The sequence below is a fragment of the Lissotriton helveticus genome, chromosome 10 (assembly GCF_964261635.1).
Source record: "Lissotriton helveticus chromosome 10, aLisHel1.1, whole genome shotgun sequence".
In the NCBI taxonomy this organism is placed as follows: Eukaryota; Metazoa; Chordata; class Amphibia; order Caudata; family Salamandridae; genus Lissotriton; species Lissotriton helveticus.
This window is the reverse complement of record NC_136071.1, coordinates 933,908,935-933,931,268: the sequence shown is the minus strand read 5'-3', so window position 1 is coordinate 933,931,268 and position 22,334 is coordinate 933,908,935. Positions and strand designations below refer to the sequence as shown.

The 22,334-nt window shown below is 45.6% G+C and overlaps 1 protein-coding gene and 1 pseudogene across 1 annotated transcript in view; both read left to right on the top strand.

The window, feature by feature from the left end:
* Positions 1-22,334, top strand: part of RUNDC3B (RUN domain containing 3B) — a 1,007,829-nt gene that overhangs the window by 974,836 nt on the left and 10,659 nt on the right. The window lies entirely within an intron of this gene.
* LOC144784663 (thioredoxin-related transmembrane protein 2 pseudogene) lies at positions 19,963-20,538 on the top strand (annotated as a pseudogene).

Sequence of the window (22,334 nt, the reverse complement as noted above, 5' to 3'; positions counted from 1 at the left end):
CAGCGGATTTCCGCCAAAGGAGGCGCAACTTAAGGACATCAGACCCGGTGAAGCAGGGGGCCCAGCAAACACTCGGGGGCATACTTTGCTGTTAGCGTCCATATGCACAGGGGGTCAATCTTTCTGCTCACCTGCCCACAGACGCCGCAAACCAGTACCACCGGCCGCGAGGGGCCAAAAGACTTCATCCCCCAGACGCCCTAACGGCGCAACAGCGGATTTCCGCCAAAGGAGGCGCAACTTTAGGACATCAGACCCCGCGTCGTGGGATCGCGCGCGGGTCGACGCCCGGGGCTAAGGCCGGGCAAAGGGCGGGCCCTCTGTGGCCCTCAGAGGCCGGAGAGGGACGGGATGGGCCAAACCCTTTGGCTGCCACCTCGAAGGCTCACTATCAAGAAGGTAAAGACCCTTTCCAACCGTTTTGTCGCCTTCTTGTGGATTTGTACGCATATTGTTGCCCTATATCCCTTTACGATCATGACCTCCAAGGGGGACCATTCAACCACCGTAGCAGGCTCTGGACAAATATTCTCCTTGTTAGACGAGTTAAATCTCCTATGTCAAACCAAATATGCTACATTGGAAACTCCCCCTCCGCCCAAAAGCGTTAGTATACAACCAGACAAGGACATACGCACAGATCATCCCACATTAGCAAACAAAACCTGCAGCCTGAACAATCTAAGTATTGAACCCCCTCAGGTTCCATCTGTGAAAATGATACATTATGGTGCAAATCAAGGTGGAAACGACTCTAAAATCCTAAAAATGCCCCCAAGCTTATCCACTGTCAATTCCCCAATGATCCCAGTGACTGTTGAGCTCCCAGATGCCCTAACTTCTCCTCCATACCTGCAAATACTACCGCTCATTGAACAATTGGTCAGTTCTATGATAGCTCCGTTGTTGGAAAAAATTAACATGTTAGGGGATAGGCTCATTGGAATAGAGTCAGCCATCAAGTCAAACCGGCTGGCTGACAAATGTAGTGACACCTCCAACTGTCCTAAGTCACCTCCTATTCATCAAGGCTCTAAACCATCTGCGCAGGATAAAAGCTCCCGAATACAACCAACTGGCCCTAGTGTATCAGGGCAAAAAATAGCTAAATACCCCGCTAAAGCTTCCCTTCCCCAGCTGACCGCACCTGGAGTAGTTTACAATAAAGTCAACTCTATTCATTTACCACCGGAAGCGGCCCCATACGTGTGCATCCTTGCGGGTGTTCCTGCTCTTGCACTTTGAAAAATTGAGAGACAACATGACCTAGTTAATAAAACCAAATTTTGGCTGTCAAAAAATAGGCCACTGCCTCGTAATTTATACGGAGCAATAAGGAGTGTCCGAAGGGTGGGTTGGTTGGGTTCACTTCCTAAAGATGTACCTGGGGACTTGGTACTTGTGAGATTTAGAGACAGAAACATCGTCCCTTACCTGAAAACCTGGCCGCCTCAAGAGAGAGACGGCCCAATATCTATATGGGACTTACATGACTTCTATCCAAAAATTCCGTGTTTTCCCCGTCTTTCGAAATCATATCCCATGTGGCCGGTCTTATAAAATGCACCATGAATTTTTGGGAAACACCTGGACATGTAACAATGACTACTTATGAACCCTAATGACTTACTTCGAACCCCTCTGATACTGTCTCAACCTCGGTGTGGGAAAGACTTTTTTATGATTGGGACCCTGCCTTACTGTATTTTGGTCTCTAAGTGTTTTTATTATAATTTGGATTGTAAATTATATGTATTATGAACTTTTATGGTTTTGTATCAAAGAAACCGAATAAAGTATATGATGATGATGATGATTCTAAGTTCATGCATACTAAACTCCATTTTCCTATCTTGTTCCAATGGGCAGTTATACTTATAAAGGTTAGGGCCTGGAAAGTGGGTGGACTTGCCAGGTCGACAAAGTAGTATAAACTGCACACAGGCACTGCAATGGCAGGCCTGAGACCCTTTTGCAAGGCAGCTTGTATGGGTGGCACAATCAGTGCGGCAAGCCTACTAGAAGCATTTGGTTTACAGGCCCTGGGCGCACACAGTGCACTATACTAAGGACTTAACAGTAAACTAAATAAGCTAATTATGGAAAACACTAATCCATGACAACAATTTACAGAGGGAGCCCTTGCACTTTGGCACTGAACAGCAGTGGCAACGTGCCCAAAGCATCTAGACCAGCAAAAACGAAGTCCAACGCACAGTAAAAACACAGGCGGCATAGGCAAAAATACAGGGGAAACCCACGCCAAGGATGCCAGGTCTAACAGTGGGGAAGAAGCTTCTAGAGGCATGCCTTTGAAGTGCACAGACGCTTTGCCTTCCTTGTCCTGGCTCCAGACTAACTACAGGGGATATGCAGATTTTTATTTGAAGGCAGGACGCAGCCCATTCAAGTGTAAGTGGGGTTGTGCCCAGCACCCTCCTCCCATCTTGCCAGTAGTGGCCCATCCAGTCACACCTAAGCTCCCATTGTGTGTGGCTGATTAAGAGGAATAGACAAAGCCCACCTGTCAGCTACACCCAGTCATGTGACCCAGAGACAGGCTGTAGGCACCAAATGGCGGAGGCAAGTAAATGCCAACTTTCTAAAAGTGGCATTTTCAGAACTGCATTTTAAAATCTGACTTCACTACCAGTTAGGATTATAAATTGTGATTCCTCAGACACCAACCATGAACTGGTAATCACTTTCCATTTGGAAATTACCAATGTTATCCTATCGGAATGATAGTCCTTGCAGTAGTGAAAAACAAATGTAATGGTTTTTCACCACTAGGACATATTAGTAAAAGTACATGTCCTACTTTGTAAATACATAGCACCCTGTTGTTCAGGACCTACCCTAGGGGTAACTTAAATGTATTAAAATGGAAGGTTTGGGCCTGGCAAAAGGTTTATTTTTCCATGTCGAAATGGCAGTTTAAAACTGCATGCACAGGCTCTGCAATGGCAGGCCTCAGACGTGTTTAAAGGGATACTTAAGTGGTTAGCACAATCTGTGCTGCAAGCCCACTAGTAGAATTTAATTCAGAAGGCCCAAGCACATGTAGTGACACTTTACTAGGGCCTTATAAGTAAATGAAATATGCCAGTTGGGTATAAGCCAATGTTACCATGTCTAGAGGAGAGAGCACAAGCCCTTTATCACTTGTCGTAAGTGATAAAGTGCACAGAGTCCTAAGGCCAACAAAAACGAATGCAGCAACAATGGAGAGGAGGAAGGCAAAAGGTTTAGAGGTGACCCTGAAAAAGGGTTAGGTCCGGCAATGCCCAATAGAAATGCGTAGTTATGAGCCATTTCCAAACAGATCTTTTGTTATAAATCTATTCAATCTCATCAAATGAAAGCAATCCCTATGATGCTGACACATAGAGCACATTCTGGACCAGTCTTCAACAATCTCTCTTGTGCAGGTGGATGTAATTATGCTTGGTAGTGAGGAAGATATTCAGAGGGTGGTTTGTAGCTCTATCTATTTCGGACTGGCTGGACAGTAGGAATCAGCCAGTGAGTATGAACTCAGTGCTGGTGATTCGCCCGGGGCACTCTCTCTAAAAGAAACCGCAGAACCAATTATTTATTTTTTTTATTGCTTGTTTGTACTGCAAGCAGTTAAAAAACTGAGTAGAAGTGTGCCCTATTTATTTGCAGCTTTTTTAAATCAAAGATTTATTTACAAGTGCACACCATAAGAACTGTTAGTATGACTGCAGAAAAAGAAGCATTAATAAATAGGTGATATGGCACCTGATGCCTCTACATGATGTTATGCGCTACGGATGCTGCTCACCTCTGATACTGCATCTGGGATCTCACCTGCAGTCTTATGGGGACATGGTTTATGCTCACTGATCAGACCACACATAGGACGCTATGTTCTTCCAGCTCCGTTACTGCAGCACCCATTAGTTTCCACCTAGCGTATGAAGTCATTACCTGAGCATCACTTCACAGTCCTATGTGCTGTCACTATCTTTCAGTATTAGGGGAATACCTCAATTTCTATGTGTAATGATCCTCTTTCTACATACACAGAGCAACAACGGACTGCTGCTCAGGGTATTTTGCCAATGGCTGCACTTTGCTGCAGGCTGCTGCTGGTATTGGCTGAAGTCTTACACCTACAATCGTTTGAGTTAAGCATGCACTGGAAACAGGAGATCATTGAAATTAACAAGGACTGTCCATCTTAAAGAACGTCCCCTTGTCTAAGCCTCCTTGTGTACAGAAAAAACAGTATCAATATTCCTTTATCCAATATTTCCACACAACCGTCCTCTGCATGCAATGTTTAAAAGGTCTCTAATTTGTCACTCCCTATTTGAATGTCATCCACCCTATTTCTTCTGGCTAGTTAAATCATGCATGGCAGCTGATAGGTGAGTGACCATTGCTAATCTGACCCAGGGATAAAAAGCCATTTTACAACTGCACTCTGCAATTTGCACAATCATAGAGTTTGCAACTTTTATGTATGTATCAAAGCCATTTTGTGAGTCCGAAAAGCATTTTTCAAATTTCAAAATGGGTATAGCGACGTCACTGAATCGCAATTTGGGCATGGCAGGAAAGGGGCATTCCTGCTTAATTGCAACTTGGGACCCTTGCCAACTGTTGCATTAATGCTGCAACATTTAATACCTCGCTCACGTCAGAAAACCAGAGACAAGTTGCAATTTTTGACCACGTTTTGCAACATGTGTCCTTATATACCTGGCATCTAATTCATTCAGACTACTATATTTATATGAAGATAGGCAGACGAGGAGGGGTTGCAGTGCTGCATAAAAACACATTTTCATCTCACTTCTCTAAACTTAGCACTCACTTAAGCTGTGAGTACATTTCTTTTAACCTGACACATCACTTAAACATTCCACAGCTTAACTCCTCTGCTGTTGCTCTCCAAGCGGAACTGTTCAGCCATGATATGATGACTAACCTCTCTATTAAATCCTCCTGAATTATTGCAGTAGGAAATTTCAACTTATGGCTTTGTCCAGTTTGAAGATCCTGCTTCATTTTAGTACCTCTTTTTGACATGTGCTTCACCCTATCTTTGCATGACCCCACTCTGTGCAATGCCACACACTTGATGTTGTGTTCAGTAGGAATGTAGATTCCTGGTAGGAATGTAGATTCCTGGAATTCCTGTAGATTCACTGGCACAAACGTGATGCTGACCACTTTCGTGACCTCCTCAGCCAAACACCAAGTCTTTCAGATAAGCCTGAGATGGTTGATAGCATCTTGTCTGACTGGCTCACGCACTCCCTTGATACTCTTATCCCCGCCAAGTTGTCTCTGAGTCGTAGAACCAAGTGGAACCCATGGTTCAACGACAATCTGGCCCTGGCCCAGAAAGCCTGAAAAGCCCTGGAACGGGCTTGGACATAACAATATGATCCAGCCCTTAAAGTATGATATCGGGTGGCCATCAAAAAATATCAGAAATCCATCCAGAAGGAAATAGCTGATTATTTTGCAGATAAAATGATTAAATGCAGCAATCCTGCAAAATGCATCTTTTCCTTGCTTAAGGATCTCAAATCTTCAGGACATCCTAACACATCCCCCTTTCCTCCAACCAGCAATGTGAGGCACTCGCTGCATTCTTTATTAAGAAGGTCGAGGACATTTGCAAAACCTTTCCCCACACTGCAATAAAAATAGGTCTCTCACTTCAGCCTAGCGTCGCCCCTTTACTCTCTGCTTTCCCTGCGCTCTCCCAAGAAGTCATGCGCACCATTTGCAATAAACTTAAATCCGGATCCCCAGCAGACCCCCTCAAACAGGGTCTATTTCAGAAATTCCTACTTCAGCTCCTCTCCCCCTTGTGCGATCTCATAAATCTAGGTCTTCAGTAGTTCCCATCCTGGAAATACACCAAGGTGGTTCCTTAACTCAAAAAACCTACACTGGATGATTCAAAGCCAGAGAATTGTCATCCTATCTCTCTCCTCCCTCTAGTATCTAAGGTCACTGAAGCTTATATTAACTCCATTCTTAACACTTCCATTGACGCTAACAACCTGCTGGATCCCCCCCCCCCCCCAAAACGGCTTACGCCCACTTCACAGCACTGAAACTGCCCTACTGGCTTTGACAGAACATCTGCGGAGCTCACAAGATGTAGCACAAACCTCTGCACTGATTTTGCTGGACCTAAGCGCTGCATTTGACACAGTGTCCCATCAGATACTTCAGCCGCGCTTGGAAGATATTTGCATCGGTGGCTCTGCCTTGGGTTGGTTTACTTCCTTTCTGTCTGCGAGATCCTTCCAAGTGGCTGTCCCCCCCCCCCCCTTTTGTTTTTAGACGCAGGCTGTGCTCCAAGGGGTTCCCCAAGGCTCTGACTTGAGCCCTACTCTATTTAATATCTATATTCAACCCCTGGCAGGTGGGCCATGGTCTGACTGAGGATCATGGCGGCCATGTGAGCCAAGAGCTCTGTCCCAGCACGTGTGTTATCCTGTTGAACTGGCGGCCGGGATGGGCTGAGAAGTATTAAATTGTCCCTAGAGTTTGTAAGCCAATGGTGTGCCCAGGGGGGTGATTCAGCGATTGCCGGAGGCTCCCGCTGGAAGCAGCGTTCTGCTGCGTTGGGCATGCTATCGTGGCCTGCAGATGGTTGGTACGCCCTAATCATGGGGAGAGTGGCGGGTCAGGGAGTTACACTTGGCAACATTTATGCGCCTAATCAAGATCAAATATAATCATGGATTACTCCTTCTTTTCACCTGGTACACAGTAGGCTTGATACTTTTCTTTGCTTCCCTGCCTTTAATAGCTCCATTATACACACCGAGTACCTAGGGCGCACATTGTCAGATCATAGCCCACTGAAAAATATGCACCAGCCCCCGGGAAGTCGACCCCGATCCCTAACTGGAAATTGAACTCCGCAATGCTTGAGGATGCTCCTTTTCCTGAACACGTTCCCCATTAACGCCAACATAACAGCTTCTTCTTAAGTGGAGTGAGAGGCATTTAAGGTGGTCATACGGGGTCATTTTATGGGACAGGCGAGCGGGGCCCATAGGTAGCTCCATCAAGAAATACTGGACCTGGAGGGTTACATCCGCAGCTTAGATAATGTTCAGGGTACGGACGATGCTGCTCGCACTGCACTACAGACATCACGCAAAAAATAGAACAATGCACTGGGTCGGCTGAGATGTTACAATTAAAAGGACTACTTGGATAGAGTGCAGAGGGAAGAGGGAAAGGCGGGCCGACTACCAGCAAGGTTAATTAGACCTGAATTAGGGGGATTGCCAATTACCCAAATTAGCTTAGATACCGGGTACGTGGTGTACGACCCAGATGCGATTAATGACTCCTTTTTAACATATTATGAGCGATTATATGCGGCTGCGGCTTCCCGGCTGAATATAAGTGAGTTCCTGGGTCCTCTACCGCTCTGTACATTAGAAGAGACTGATCATGAAGAGCTTAGAGAACCAATAAATTTGCAGGAAATCAAAGCAGCCATTAGTGCATTAGCATCCGGCAAAACACCGGAGCCAGACGGTCTCCCAGCGTAATTTTACCAACGCTTTGCAGACATGTTAGCACCGCAATTAGTCAAGCTGTAATCAGCCACGTATGAATGCAGGGAGTTGTCCTGCTCCACTCATACAGCCCTGGTGATCCCTCTCCCGAAGACTAAGAAGGCAGAGGCTGGTGTGGAAGAATATAGGCCCCTCTCCATGCTTAATCTGGATTTTAAGATCCTAAGTAAGGTGTTGGTTGGTAAGCTAATCCCACATATGAAGACACTAGTCCACCCTGACCAGAATGGGTTTATACCCTCTTGCAGCACCTCTTATAACCTTCACAGGCTCTTCTCCATACTTTATAATGTCGAGGCCCCAACCAAACACCAGGCAGTGGTTTTATTAGTTGATCTAGAAAAAGCCTACGACATGGTGGGTTGGGAGTACTTATTTGAGATTAGATGCGTATGGGCTTGGGGGAGGAGTGGGTGCATTGGGTGTGACTCTAATATGCTGCGCTCACTGCAAGGGTTAAAACAGGCAAAACAGTCTCCAGATAGTATAAGATATCCGGCTGGACTAGACTGGCGCCCCCTTTCTCCCCCCCTGTTTGTCCTGGCAATCGAGCCTCTTGCTGAAAGGGAGGGGACGGAATTGGGTTGTCTATGGGTATGCGGCTACACCATGTCTCCATATACGCAGATGACCTTTTGATATAGTTGTCAGAGGCAATTGTGGGCACCTCCGCGGCCATACAAGTTCTGGACAATTTTACGCTACTTTCCGCCCTGCGAGTCAATAAAACAAAGACATAATTGTTCCTGGTAGCAGGACCAACGCATAGACCTGAGACATTGATGGCTGACATATTTCAATCACTGGACGATTTGAAGGAAGGAAACCTGGGCAGAGCGTTGCGCTCACTGCGTTCACTTTTGGTGCACATTACAACTGGCCTGGATCTCCCTATTTAAAATGGTCCTGCTCCCTTGCCTATTGTATTTCTTTGTCAATCTTACAGTCCTTAAACAAAGCCGCTGGTTCCGCACCTTGAATGCCTTATTGCGAGAGCTGGTGTGGGGAGGTGGGTGCCCTAGGGTGTCTCTTAAAACACTAAAACGCCCGCTGTTGGAGGTTGGACTAGGGGAGCGAATTTTATATGCTTGCTGCTCAACTACAGTGACTGGCTGCAATGGGTGGATCGTGTGAATGAGGAGGGCACGTGTTTATCACACCCGGAATCCCGCCCTTCCCTAGTGATGGCAAACCACTAATACCAGCAACACGTACCCTGTACTGCTCATTATTGCAGTGTATGGCCTTCCAGGCTTGGAGATGATGCCAGGGCAAGGAGCAGCGAAACACCAGGTATACTCCCATGCTGCCCCTCGAGGGGCTACCGCATGGTTAACCCCAAATTCTCTTTACGAGCGAGCTACCTGGGCAAAAAACTGCTCTCGTTTGAAGAGCTGATGGAGGATTGTGGTCTTCCCCGAGGTCAGTTCTTACAGTATGAGGCCTTGACGCGCATGTTTGCACAGCTATGGAATAGAGGGAGGGTGGAGCCAGAGACACACCCGGTATTACATGCCCTGTTCACCCTCAGGACGGCAGGGCATCTGGTGAAATGGCTATATGCTACACTGCAAACAGCGTCCGTAAGTCCCTTGAGTGGGTTACGGGCAAAGTGGGACAGAATCGGGGGCCGGGAGCTTACAGACTCAGTGACGTAGGATCCTGCATTATCCTAAAAAATCTCTCGGAATACTCACTTAAAATACAGACAATTCAACTATACACACATGTCCTACATCACACCTCACTGCCTTAACGTGACTTATGGGGGCGAAGTCCGACAGTGTCCCAGATGCATGCACCCGGATGCAGACTTTGCCCATATGATGTGGGACTGCCAAAGTCTACGTTCTTTCTGGGAGGCTGTGCTTGGTAAGCTCACGGAGGTGCTGAGTAGGGTGCTGGCTCCCACAGTGCAGATTTGTTTACTGGGTCTTTTCCCTAGGCCGCAAAAGCGTAAAGTTGGGAATAGCCTGCTTGATCTTGCACTGGGTCTAGCTAAGCGCAAAATAGCGATGGGGTGGAAGTCTCCGAGCGGGCCTCAGTTTGAGACCTGGAATAGAGACGTCATCACGTGGGTGGGGCGAAAGGTGGAGCGCTCAGCTGGGAAGAGTCAAAGGGTATGAGGAAGCACCCAATAGACGAACAATGGAGAGAGGTGTTGGCAGCATGGGAAAAGCCTGAAGATACTGTGAGTGATGAGGCAGGTCCAGGTTCAGGACAGGGGTCCTGCTCTGAAGGCGCAAACCATGACAGCCCTCCATGGCCTCTGGAGGGCTCTGAGCCCTGACCTGAGAGGCAGAGGCCGTGGGAAACAGGCATGGGAGATATTGCAATAGATGGGGAACTCTCCTCCCGACCTCCAGAATCATAGATGGACTATTCGCACTGTGATTTCCCCCCAAGGGTATCATGTCAAATATAATCTACTTCACCCCTCTGTACTGGTTTTACCTACTTCTTTTTCAGTTTTGTTTCTCTTTTTGTTATGAGGTTTGTTTTCAAAATGGAGTAGCATTTAGATTACGAAAGGTATGCGTGGACTGTGGACTGGTGTTGGAAACAACCATTTATAAGTTGTTGTAAACAGATTTCAATGAAACATGTACTAGACAATATAGTCATCATCTGAAGATGTTAGTAATATGATGGACCACTGTTGATAAGTCCTACATTAAGTACTCTGGTTACAAGATAAGTAAACGCAATGGGATTGTCCGTATTGACTAAAGATCAGTCTGTATTAGTTCTAGTTGTGATTTAACCGTCATCTAGTGTACCGACCTTGCTCACAATGTTTTTCCTTTATGCATCATATGTGTTGAACATTACAGAATAAAAACCAAAGGTGGTGATGGACGGAGCGTTGACAATACAATCACTCACCCCCAGTCAACTGATCTGGGTTTAATCAATCACCGTTCTTTAGCCCACTCTGCCACCCCAGTTCAGACATGGCCATATGCAAATCACTCTGACCCTGTGCCTCATGGGAACAGTCCAGCCCGAACTGCCAAGCCATGCCTTCCCTGGATCGGAAACAAGCTTCCGAGGACCGGTTACTGGCATTACAGCTGTCTTCAGCCCGGCTTGCTTGAATCCAGTGGCAAAGTGAGCAAGGGACTCACGTCTGAGCATACCCTGCCAACTTATGGCGAACAAAGCAAAACCAAAGGTGGTGATGGACGGAGCGTTGACAATACAAGCACTCACCCCCAGTCAACTGATCTGGGTTTAATCCATCACCATTCTTTAGCCCACTCTGCCACCCCAGTTCAGACATGGCCATATGCAAATCAGTCTGACCCTGTGCCTCATGGGAACAGTCCAGCCCGAACTGCCAAGCCATACCTTCCCTGGACCGGAAACAAGCTTCTGAGGACCGGTTTCTGGCATTACAGCCGTCTTCAGCCCGGCTTGCTTGAATCCAGTGGCAAAGTGAGCAAGGGACTCACGTCTGAGCATACCCTGCCAACTTATGGTGAACAAAGTGGTACAAAAGGGGGTGGTGATGGACGGAGCATCTGAACTAATCAAACACTCGGGGTGTCGCTTGAGGCTTGAATCTTGGTGAACTTTTGCTGGCTGCCTTAAATCTCTGCTGCCTGACACCGGAGGGGCTTGTCACGGGATTGTGGACTGCACACGAAGGAAAGAAGTTCCAACGCCGACTGGGGGCTTAAACTTTGGAACTCACAGCGGGACTGCGAGGACCAGGTAGCTCTGCGGCGAGAGACCGGCCGCACCTGCTTCCTCTTCCCGCCCCCCCCCTCCTCCTATTTAGCCCACACTCAGTGACGCGAACACGCTCGGACGCGCGCCGGGCAAAGCCCGGGCCACGGGCGGGCCCGTTTAAGCCCGTTAAAGACCGAGCGAAACCGGACCGCCCCCCCCCCCTTTCATTTATTTATTCTTCATTACTTCCGCCCACAGATATCTTGTATGTATGCTTTGCTTATTTAATCATATTGTAAAAGCTAACATTTGTAAAACAAATATTGATATTACTGTACATCATGTCTACGAGGGGGTAGTAGAAGTAAAACGGCTGCAGGTGGAGCGCAGATCATAGGTCCTCTGGACAACTTTATCACAAGGGCAAATGAAGTCATAGATCAAGGTATTTTCCTTCTGGAGCGTAGAGTTTCCCAAGATCTAGCTCTGGCTAAACGCTTATCCTTGGGACCTTTTGCATTAGCTAGAACCCCAGTACAAGCTCAGGACACAGGCTATTTAGTAGATGTCCGGGTAGAAGTACATAGTATGCCAAATGTAGTTGACTTGTCAGCGTCGCAACTTCTATCGGACTCACAATTAAGTCTGGTTTCAGAAAGGTCCCCAGAATTAGTCATTAACCTTACGCCAGATGACACAAGTACTAGGCAGTCAAGGGGAAGGAAGGAGGGAGGGTGCTATACGGAAACAAAAGAAACAGGCAAAGGTGCCAATGGTTAAGGAGACGTGTGTCAAAGAAAAAGTATGTGAAAGGATTAGATTATCCCCCAAAGAATGGCAATGGGAAATCACACCCAGATGTGACAAATGAGGTCTTAGACACAGAAAGTGTAGAGGGCTTGGGTACGCGGGGGGGAATATGTAACCGTTGCGATGAAAACAGTAAATTGTTAGCAAGAATTGGGGAGCTTTTCAACATCCATTTGTCTCCAATAGAGACTAGACTCTTACACATAGAAAAGCAACTGGCCGAATTGAGCGCCCTCTCCAAAAACATACCCAAAACACTCCTAATCACGGGGCAATAACGGCTGGGGGGACAAAACTTAGAAACAACAAACTGGTAGACTCATTATCTAAGAAACCGACTGCACAAGTAGCAAACATAAATGCAAAGCCGAAGACCCCGGTAGCTCTAGCCAAAAAAAAGTTGCTAAATAGGTAAACCCTGCTGTGCCTACTAGACAGAAAGATAGTTCACCTAAGGCCTCTCCAACACTCCCCAAAAGGGATTGGAACAGGGGAGAAAAAGAACGTAGACCTATAGTTAATTCGCCCCCAGAAGCAAGTCCACTAGTAATAGTTATGACTGGGGTCCCAGAGGTGGCAGACCATATAGATGAATCTAGTTGGTCATTAAAGAACAAAGTCCAATACTGGCTCAACATTAACCGACCTTTACCCCCTCATTGTTCAAGTAGGATCCTAATGGTGCGTAGAGTGCCCTGGGTGGGAGAAGAGCGGAAAACTACCCAGGGCGATTGTGTCATAATTAATTTTGAGGACCCACGCATGGTAGACTACATATGTTCTTGGAGAACGCAAGGGTGCAATGAACGTATTGAAACCAAACGAGACTCCTTCTTTTATCCCCCTAGGAGTCGTGTTGGGCCGGGTCATGATAGGAATTGGAGCAGAATGGGTCAACGAGATTGGGGAGGAGACTGGGGAGACTGGGGAGGGAACCCGGGCAGAGATGGAGTATTTATGGAAAACTCTAGAGGGGTTCTGACCACCAACGGGTATAGCTGTTTGGAGATGGTCAACTGACTGACCGAAACCATCGGGTCCCCCAGAAATTGGGAGGGGTCTAGAAAGCTCGACAGAAGAGTTAATCAGATGCCCCAACAGCCACTTGAAGTTTATTCCTGATGATAGGGAAGTAAATGTAGTAGTAGCGTCTACAATAGAGTGGCCATCAGCTACATGGATAAATAGCAAGGAGATTGTAGCGACCGAAAGCATTGGGGTTGGTGAGGTTAGTGTACCAGCCAAACAAAGAGCCTTAAATGAGAGGACTACAAATGAGAAAATGGGAAAAGCCTGCCTAAACATGTCGACTAACACTGACCTTAAGATCCTTAGTTGGAACGTTGCAGGGCTGGAACCAAGATTATTGGATCCAGACTGGTTAAAGATACTATCTGATAAAGACATAATAATGTTCCAGGAGACATGGGCCACTACCGATCTCCATATAGAGGGCTTTTATTGCAATAGTGTAATTGCAACTAAGCCCGGTTTTGGTCGGCCTATGGGCGGGTTATTAATTGGTTTTAGGATAACTGCAGGTGGCAGTATTAAGATAATACCAACTAAAAGTTCTAATATTCAGATCATTGAATACAAAAGAAAGGTCCCTTTTTATGTGATTAATTTTTATAACAACGATTTCTATTCAATCCCAAATGAAAACTTTATAGAACTTTTTACATTTTTGTCAGTTGTCATTGAGTCACCAGATAAAAGTATGGGTAAAAGGATTATCCTAGCTGGGGATTTTAATGCTAAGATTCCAAATCCCGAATCAAATGAGGGAAACACTCAAATTGATCGAGCAGCAAAAAGGGGTTTAGAATTGGATTTCTTCATTCGTGAGCACATCTTAACTAATATCATGGATGTAAGCCCTACCCCCACAACTAATTATGTCCCGATATTTAGAGGCAGAGACTATTCGACAACTATTGATTATATTTTTATGTCACCCGGGCTTATTGATTGCCTCACAATGGCCAAGGTTTTAGAGACTGCCATTGGGGATCATAATGCACTAGTGGCGAATATTAGACTGGGGCCTTCCCCAGCGTTTGCCCGTACACTTGGGACTAGAGATATAACCCCCGTTAAGGTTGAAATTGAGGGGGGTTGATAGTGGAAGCATAGTCGCGCAGGTTATAAACAAGCACCAACATCTGATCGACTCATGCACACTATCAGAAGGGAATAATTTAAGGGTAATCACAGACTTTACCAACCTGTGTACAGTTATAAAGTCACTTCTAACTGTCCCTAACCAAAGAATAGATATGGACCCCAGGTGGTTTGACAGTAATTGCTCAGCTTCCAATAGGGCTTTACGTAAGGCACTGAATGCAAAACCCAGATGCCAAATGGAGGTTAGGGAGGCGAGACAGAAGTACAAATCCACAATAGGGGAACGTAAGGCAACTATTCTGACAGAGCGTTGGGAGGAGTTATCGGACTCAGCAGCAGGGAAGAAAGGAACGATCTTTTGGTCTGCAGTAAAAAATATGCGTAACATGGGAACTCAAATATCTGTAATAAGCTGCACTATCCCGAGCAACCAGTGGGAAGATCACTTTTCTAAAGTGTATGCAATACCCCCAAATGCTAGTAGCAACTATATACCAGGCCAACTGTGCCCTTTAGAGATCAGTTTAGGTGAGGTGATTGCGGCTATCAAACAAAGCCTTAGCAATAAAGCCCCTGGGCCAGACGGCCTCCCAATAGATATCATTAAATGGAAACCTGAACTTTGGGCACCGGTTTTAAAAAATGTTTTTAATAGCCTACCATTAGTGCCAATGCCAGATACATGGTCTACAAGCATAATAGTGCCAATATACATGAAAGGGGAGAGAACAGATTCAGTAAACTATAGACCTATTTCACTCCTAGATAACACTCTGAAAATTTTGGGGCGAGTGTTCTATAATAGAATAAATGACTGGGTAGATGACACGGGGGTTTTAGACCCTTGTCAAATGGGCTTTAGAAGTGGGGTTGGGACGACAGAGCAGTGCCTGAACTTAAATTTAGTAATTGGCAAATATACCATTGCTAGGTCGTCACCAATCTACTTAGCATTTATGGACTTATCGTCCGCATTTGACTTAGTAAATAGGTCCAAATTGTGGTCTATTCTTTAAGATTATGGCCTAGAAGAGCCTCTTGTACACTTTTTGGCCTACCTACATACCGATGCAAAAGCACAAGTAAGCATCGGGATGGCGGGGGAAATATCAGGGCACATAAAGGTAGAAAGAGGAGTTAGGCAGGGGTGCGTTTTAGCACCCCTGTTGTTCAGTATTTATATTAATGGACTAAATACATTTTTAAAACTGACAACTACAGATGTCCCAAAAATGAGGGGGGGACTGCTACCGACTCTGCTTTATGCAGATGACGCGGTGTTTATGGGCCTTACACCAAATACCCTACGTAGTTTGGTTAAAAGTTTTGCACAATATATGGATAACCTAGATCTTAAAGTAAATTTAAAAAAATCTTTTATCATGTCTTGTGGCCCAGGGAAAAGACAGCTTAGTGTTCTTTCGGTGGGATCAGATAGCCTTTATTCCACTAATACTTTTCCCTATTTAGGAATGGTTTTTGCTGTGAACGGCTCGTGGAGTTGACATTTGGTCCACGCCACGAGCAAGTTCTCAAAATCCATTAATTCTATTCTTAGTCTCCCACGGCCGAAGAAAGTAGGTGCCACAAAAGCAATTTTAAATGTTTTTAAACTACAGTGCGCCCCAGTAGCAACATATAGGGCTGAGATATGGGGTCTGGGCAAAACATCTAGTATCCAGACCGAGGAAAATCGCTTCTGTAGGAAAATCCTTGGAGCCCCTATCTCTACCTCAGAGTCTATCTGTCATTGTGAATTGAATTTGTATTATATTTCGGATTTTATAGCATCGAGACCGGCCTTGTTTTGGCTGGCTATCTGGAGAAATAAATCGGCCTCCCTAACCCATGAAATCATAAGAGATTGTCTTAACTGTGAGAAAGGGATGACAATCCCTTGGCTCTCTGGAGTTTTTAACAAACTGAGCAGTGTGGGTAAAGGTCATCTCTTTTTTGATCCCACCAAGATTGAGCCTAAAGACAAAAATGAAATAAAGTTTGCACTGTACGCACTTTATAGTAAAGATAGATTGGTGGGGGAGCTAACTAAATCTATCCAGGCTTATGTGAATAAAGATCTGTATATACAACCAATTCCATTGTATCTCACATTGCCAATAACAAATTGGGAAAGATCACTCTTGTTCCGCTTAAGGGCAGGCACTGTTAGATTCTTATTATGTTTTCCATTAGGTTATTCTTCAACAAGATCCGAAGATAAATTGTGCCCATGTGATGGTGTGAGTTTACAAAATGATTTACATTTTTTCTTTTCTTGTAAATTTTATTTAAAAATATATTAAATGGTTTCTAGTTCCATATTTTAAGAAGCACTGACCACTTTCCCTGGAACAGTATTATTTGATGCTGCTAACTCTGCACACTGATGAACTGATATTCCATACCAGCACTTTCTTAAGTTATTACCTATGTACCTAAAACAATGGAGTACCCTTAGTAACTTCTGTATTATCGCTGCTAAGCAATCTGTAATTTTGTAATGTGTGTTGTTTTAAAGTATTTGGAATCATGGCTATTTTATTGGGATTGTATATTTGTATTGCTTTTATGGATTTGATAAAATTCGAATAAAGATTTTGATTCGATTCGATACTAATATGCTAGAGCTTAATATCTCCAAATCTACTGCACCGATATACACCCAATAATGAAAAGCATACTTTGTGACCAAGATCCAGGTTCATGCCAAATTTGGTGTAATTCTGTTCGGAAGTTTTTTTGTGGTAGTGCTTTTTTTAAAAGTCAATGGAGATTTTGCATTTTGGAACACCCCATTTTACTCCGCTCCTGCGTGACAGAGCACCCGGAAACTTTATATGCACAAACTAGACAAAAAAGAGAAACTTTTTGTAAAGGTAAGGATTTGTCAAATGGCAGAAAAGTTATTAGCAAAACAAAAAAGGCCTATGGAAATGCTGATATATCTATCTCTGTCTATCTATCTATCTATATATCTATCTATCTAGCTAGCTATCTATCTATCTAGCTATCTCATTTTCCAAAACATTCATATAAATTAAAGACTTGTATTTATAAAATGGTGTTAGACTTGGCTTTTTCAGTGGGTTCACCCTCAGACTTTTTGGCCTCCCATTTTAAACCTATTTGTGTTGGTTTTAGGACTCTGGGCACTTTACCACTGCTAATCAGTGCTAAAGTGCATATGCTCTCCATGTAAATTGTGTATGATCAGTTTTCCATGAATGGGCTATCTGATGTACTAGTAAATCCCGGTACAGTGTGTGCCCAGCGCATGTAAATCAAATGCTACTAGTGGGCCTGCATCACTGGCTGTGCCCCACACACAAGTAGCCTTTCAAAGGTGTCTCAGACCTGCCACTGCTGTGTCTATGCGCATTTTGAACTGACATGTCGACCTGGCAAGTGCACCCACTTGCTATGCCCAAACGTAACCTTTTCTTGCATGTAAGGCATCCCCCTCAGTTAGGCCCAAGGTACCCCTATGGGCTGGGTGCAGTTTATGTGTAAGTTAGGACATGTCCCGATAATCAAAAACAAAATACAGAGTATTTCACTATTGCAAGGCTATCTGTCTTATAGGTTTACATGAGGGTTGCTTTGTAACATCTTACAAGCATAACTTTCCATTGGGATAAGGTAGAGAAATGGAGTTTAGCCTCCCTGAGCTCAGGATATAATGATACATATTTTAGTAAAGATGATTTTGATATTGTCTGTGTTAAAATACCACTTTTAGAAAGTTTTTTTTTTTCTTGTCTAACCATCTATGTGCCTCTGCCTGTGGCGTTTCTGCTGTCTGGGTTTTAGACTGACAGGGGCTGGTTTGAGCACTCACACTAGACAGACACCAGGGGGGGTTGAGGCGTGTTCTTCCTTTCCTGGATGACGCTTGTTCTTCCTTTCCTGGATGACTCATAGCCAGGTGGAATAGTCTTGGCTGCATTTAGAGTAATGGCAGGAGTTGTTTGCACCTGAATGGACTGTGTCTATCATCCACTATGTTGTCTCCACCCCCTGGAGAGAGCCTGGCCGGAGCCAGCAGAACTGGATTATGTATGCCAGTGGAACTTTGTTTGTGCCAACTTCAAAGGGAAATGTGATATAAATATTGGGGCCCTGGCCCCAGAACTTTAGAATACTGCTGGTCTAAGAAACCTGCCAGGAATAAGAGCTGAAAGAGCTGTGAAGAGAGACTACCACTTTGCTCTGTGCTTTTCTGGGTTGGCTAGCAGTTGCTGCTTCTGTCTTGGGCAGGGAAAGGACTGGACTGTGTTTTCTGCATCCTAAGTTTCTCCAAGGTGTAGAGCTTACCTCATGTTGGAAGTATCAGGGAAACCAAAGATTTCAACATCCTCTGGGTACGAACTTCTGGAACTGGATGTTTCAGCTACCACAGAGGGAAAAGGTAACCTGACTCCGTCAACGACGCCGCTGCAAACATTAAGCACAATCAGGCCGCTGCCCTGTCTGAACGGGAGCACGATTCCTGATCAAAATAAAATAATTTATTTGAAATCAGCTCTCTACTGCCAGCATGAGAACTCATGCTGGCAATGCCGCGCCGATTTCAAATACATAATTTAATTTTGATTAAGTGGCCGCCAGCACGCCGGCCGGCCCTACAGTGTATCACACGCTCCATGATGACATCACCCCCTGCTCCAGTCCAGTAACCCTGAACCATGCCGGTCCTGGCGCCCTTGCTCGCCCTGCTGTACTCTAGTCGGCCCCGCCGCTCACGCGATGGCTCACGCCTGGAAGGCTGAGACAGAACTGCTAGGGAAGGAGACCGACGTTATAGAGGGGATAAGACATGCCCAAAAGAGAACAAGATAGACAAGAGAGGGAGCTAATAAGATAGACCTCGGACCCAGAGAATGAGACAGACCTTAGAGAGAATACAATAACCAGAGACCTCAAAAACTGCATATTTTAGGTAATTAACATATCGTATGTACAACATACTCCAGCTTCAGACAAGCTAGTGTATTAAATGTATTACCTGAATAGGACACCTTTTTTAGGAGGCAAGTACTTTGTGGTGCACTGCATACATGCCACTAAACCCGATTCAGACAGGAGACTCCGGATTATTTAAACCCAAACTTGCTATATTTTGGCAGTCTCCCGCTTAGAATCGCATCTGCTTCAATAGAAGCTCATGGGGGAAGTACATTCTCCGATTGTTTTTTTTTTTAACTTCCACTTTCCTCTTCTAAAAGGTTGGTATGGTTAGTGCATGTAAATTCACCTCCTTTTAGCCCACCATGATTCGGCAAGAATCCGGGTGGGGGTGGTGAGCAGTTTCGGGAAGCATGACTCACTGGGAAATCAGGTTTCATGACTCAGCAAAAATCAGAGCAAAACCGGCTGATGTTTGTTAATGCAGACTTGCGCTGTAGAGTTACTCAGCAAAAAAACAAAATCCGACTTGTGACTGTGTAAAACCAGCCAATGTTTGTGCCTAGTCAGAAAATACAAAACCCATACTGTGACTCAACGAAAAACAAAATTGTGACTTCTGAGTAAGCAGAACCAACCGACATGTCAGCGCAAACACAAGAAGAAGCGCCATGCTTCAGCAGATCCAGTAATGCGGAATGATGGCTGGCGCGGCCCTTCTACCTCTTCTCAGCTCTGCTCTCGCTCGCCTTCCCGCTGGTGCAGAAGGCGCCGCCGCTGTGCCTGGCACTGCCCACCCAGGGCGAGGACGGCAACTCCTGCAACTTTGACTGGAAGGGAGGTCGAGATTCTGATGTTCCTCAGCGCCATCGTCATGATGAAGAAACGGAGCTCCATCATCATTGAGCAACACATGGGGAACATCTTCATGTTCAGTAAAGTGGCAAATGCAATTCTTTTCTTCTGTGTGGACATCCGGATGGGACTGCTCTATCTCACCCTGTGCCTAGTGTTCTTGATGACCTGTACATCCCCTCTCCCCATGGGACCAGAATATATCAAATATTTCAACGACAAGACCATCGATGAGGAGATTGATGAAGATCAACGAGTGACCTGGCTCGTGGAATTCTTTGCCAACTGGTCCTTGGAATGTCAGTCCTTCGCGCCTGTAAATGTGGACCTCTCCCTAAAGTACAACTGTGCTGGCCTGAAATTCAGGAAAGTGGACATTGGATGCTACCCGGATGTCAGCACCAGGTATAATGTCAGCACGTCTCCTCTCATAAAGCAGCTTTCCTCGCTGATTTTATTCCAGGGTGGGAAGGAAGTTCTGCGAAGGCCACAAGTCGACAAGAAGTCAAGGGCTGTATCTTGGAGCTTATCTGAGGAGAACGTGATTCGGGAGTTCAACCTGAACAAGTTGTAACAGAAATACAAGAAACTGCCCAAGCAACGGGACATTATGGAAGAGGAGGAGCCCGGATCCCAACCTGGCGAGAACCCCTCTGATGAAAGGAAGAAAGACAAGTGATGCTTCCACAGGACCATCCCCTTCCTCTCCATAGCTCGTCACCTCTTTTAGTATCATGGTGGGCCTTCCCTCCCTCCCTGGCGGGTGAGGCGAGGTGGTCTGTTGATTATTGCACTGCCTGTTGGTGGGATTGATAACTTGTTTTGGTCTATTTATGTTCTGTTTCTTCACCTATTGGCTTAAACGGATGTCTGTCCAGCCTCTGCCCCATCCCTACAAGACTAACGTGCAGATAGCAAGGAGCACATGGTTTCCCTCATGAGTCTTTACACATGTCTGTGAGCCTTCTGTTTACACCCCCTTCTGAGTGACGCAGCATTCTCCTTTTCCGTGTCCTCCTTACTGAACGGTTCATTTCTCCACCTGAAATAGGATTGGGTCTACATTGTAAATGATTTTTTTTTCCCAGAGCCTGGCGTATGTGTAGTAGGGAAATGAGTATGTATTGGGTGGGGCTGCGGGGTTAGGGTACAGTATATTTGAGTGAGTAGCAGTCCAGTCAGAAGTTAGTTTTTTTCTGTTTTAGATTCTCTTTTAGCCCTCTCAATCTGTGGGCCCCCGGTTTCTGTAAATGGAGTTCTTGTTGTTAAAATTCTTTTGCTGGACTGGGTGGCTGGCCTGTCCCATGAGCTGCCCCGCGCTTCTCTGGAAAAGATGCTAATTCCTTATATGTCCCATTGTGAAGGAATAAGGCAGTGAGGTTTGGAGCAAATGGGAAGACCGGAAACAAATTACAAATGTGAAATCTTACGGAGCAACTTACAAATGCAAGAACATTTTTACCAGGCTGATGGAAATTCCCTACTTAACGGTGTCTTTTTCCAGTTATCTGCCTTCTCCTAAAGCATTGTCTTGCGCTGCCATTTTTGTATGTTTTATTTATTGGACCTTGCTGTAGCCTTCCTTGCATCACCTCTACCTAGGAGCATGCCCTAGGGTACTTTGCGGTATGGGGTTTCCCGCCTCTTGTCCTCATTCCTTGCTGCCTGGAGAAATGTTCAACAGAATTATGAGTCTTGCACCTTTGGATAGGTTGTTTGGGCTGCTTGGACTGTGGAGGGCTGTCTGCCAGGCTGACAACCATTGGTGAGAAATTTAATGAAGTGCTTTAGACTATTACATGTTCACCTCTTATGGCCTCGCACTCTCGTTTCTATCCTTCAGAGCTGCCATGGACATTGGGGTATTACTTCTGATGGGCCGCAGTATCCCCCTGACTCTGATGGGATGGGTGCTGCTGAACCACAGGTTGTGATCACAGCACTGTTGAAGAATGGAAGGGAGAACTGAATGGGTGTGATACCAAGATGGTTTCATGTAGAAGCAATAATATGTCTGTCTCCTGTCACACTGCTCCCTTCAGAGGAGTACATTAAATCATGGGTATTACACAGTACACACCTACATCACATCACCACCTGACCTGTGATGCTGTCACCTGACCACCATGATGATGATGTTGCTTGTTGTGTAGAAGACGCGGCGCGCATATGTCAACGCCTCCGCGCGCCATTATTTTTTTTAGGGTGGGGTCTGCTTCTAATGCACATGTGCAATGGGAAAGTGCGCATAACTGAGGCGAGGTAGGCAGCATTCGGAGCGACGCCAGAGAGGACAGCCTGGAAAGAGAGTGGCACGCCCCAAAATTTAATTTCCCCTGTCTGGACTGCTGCCCGCAGGTGAGTGCTTGC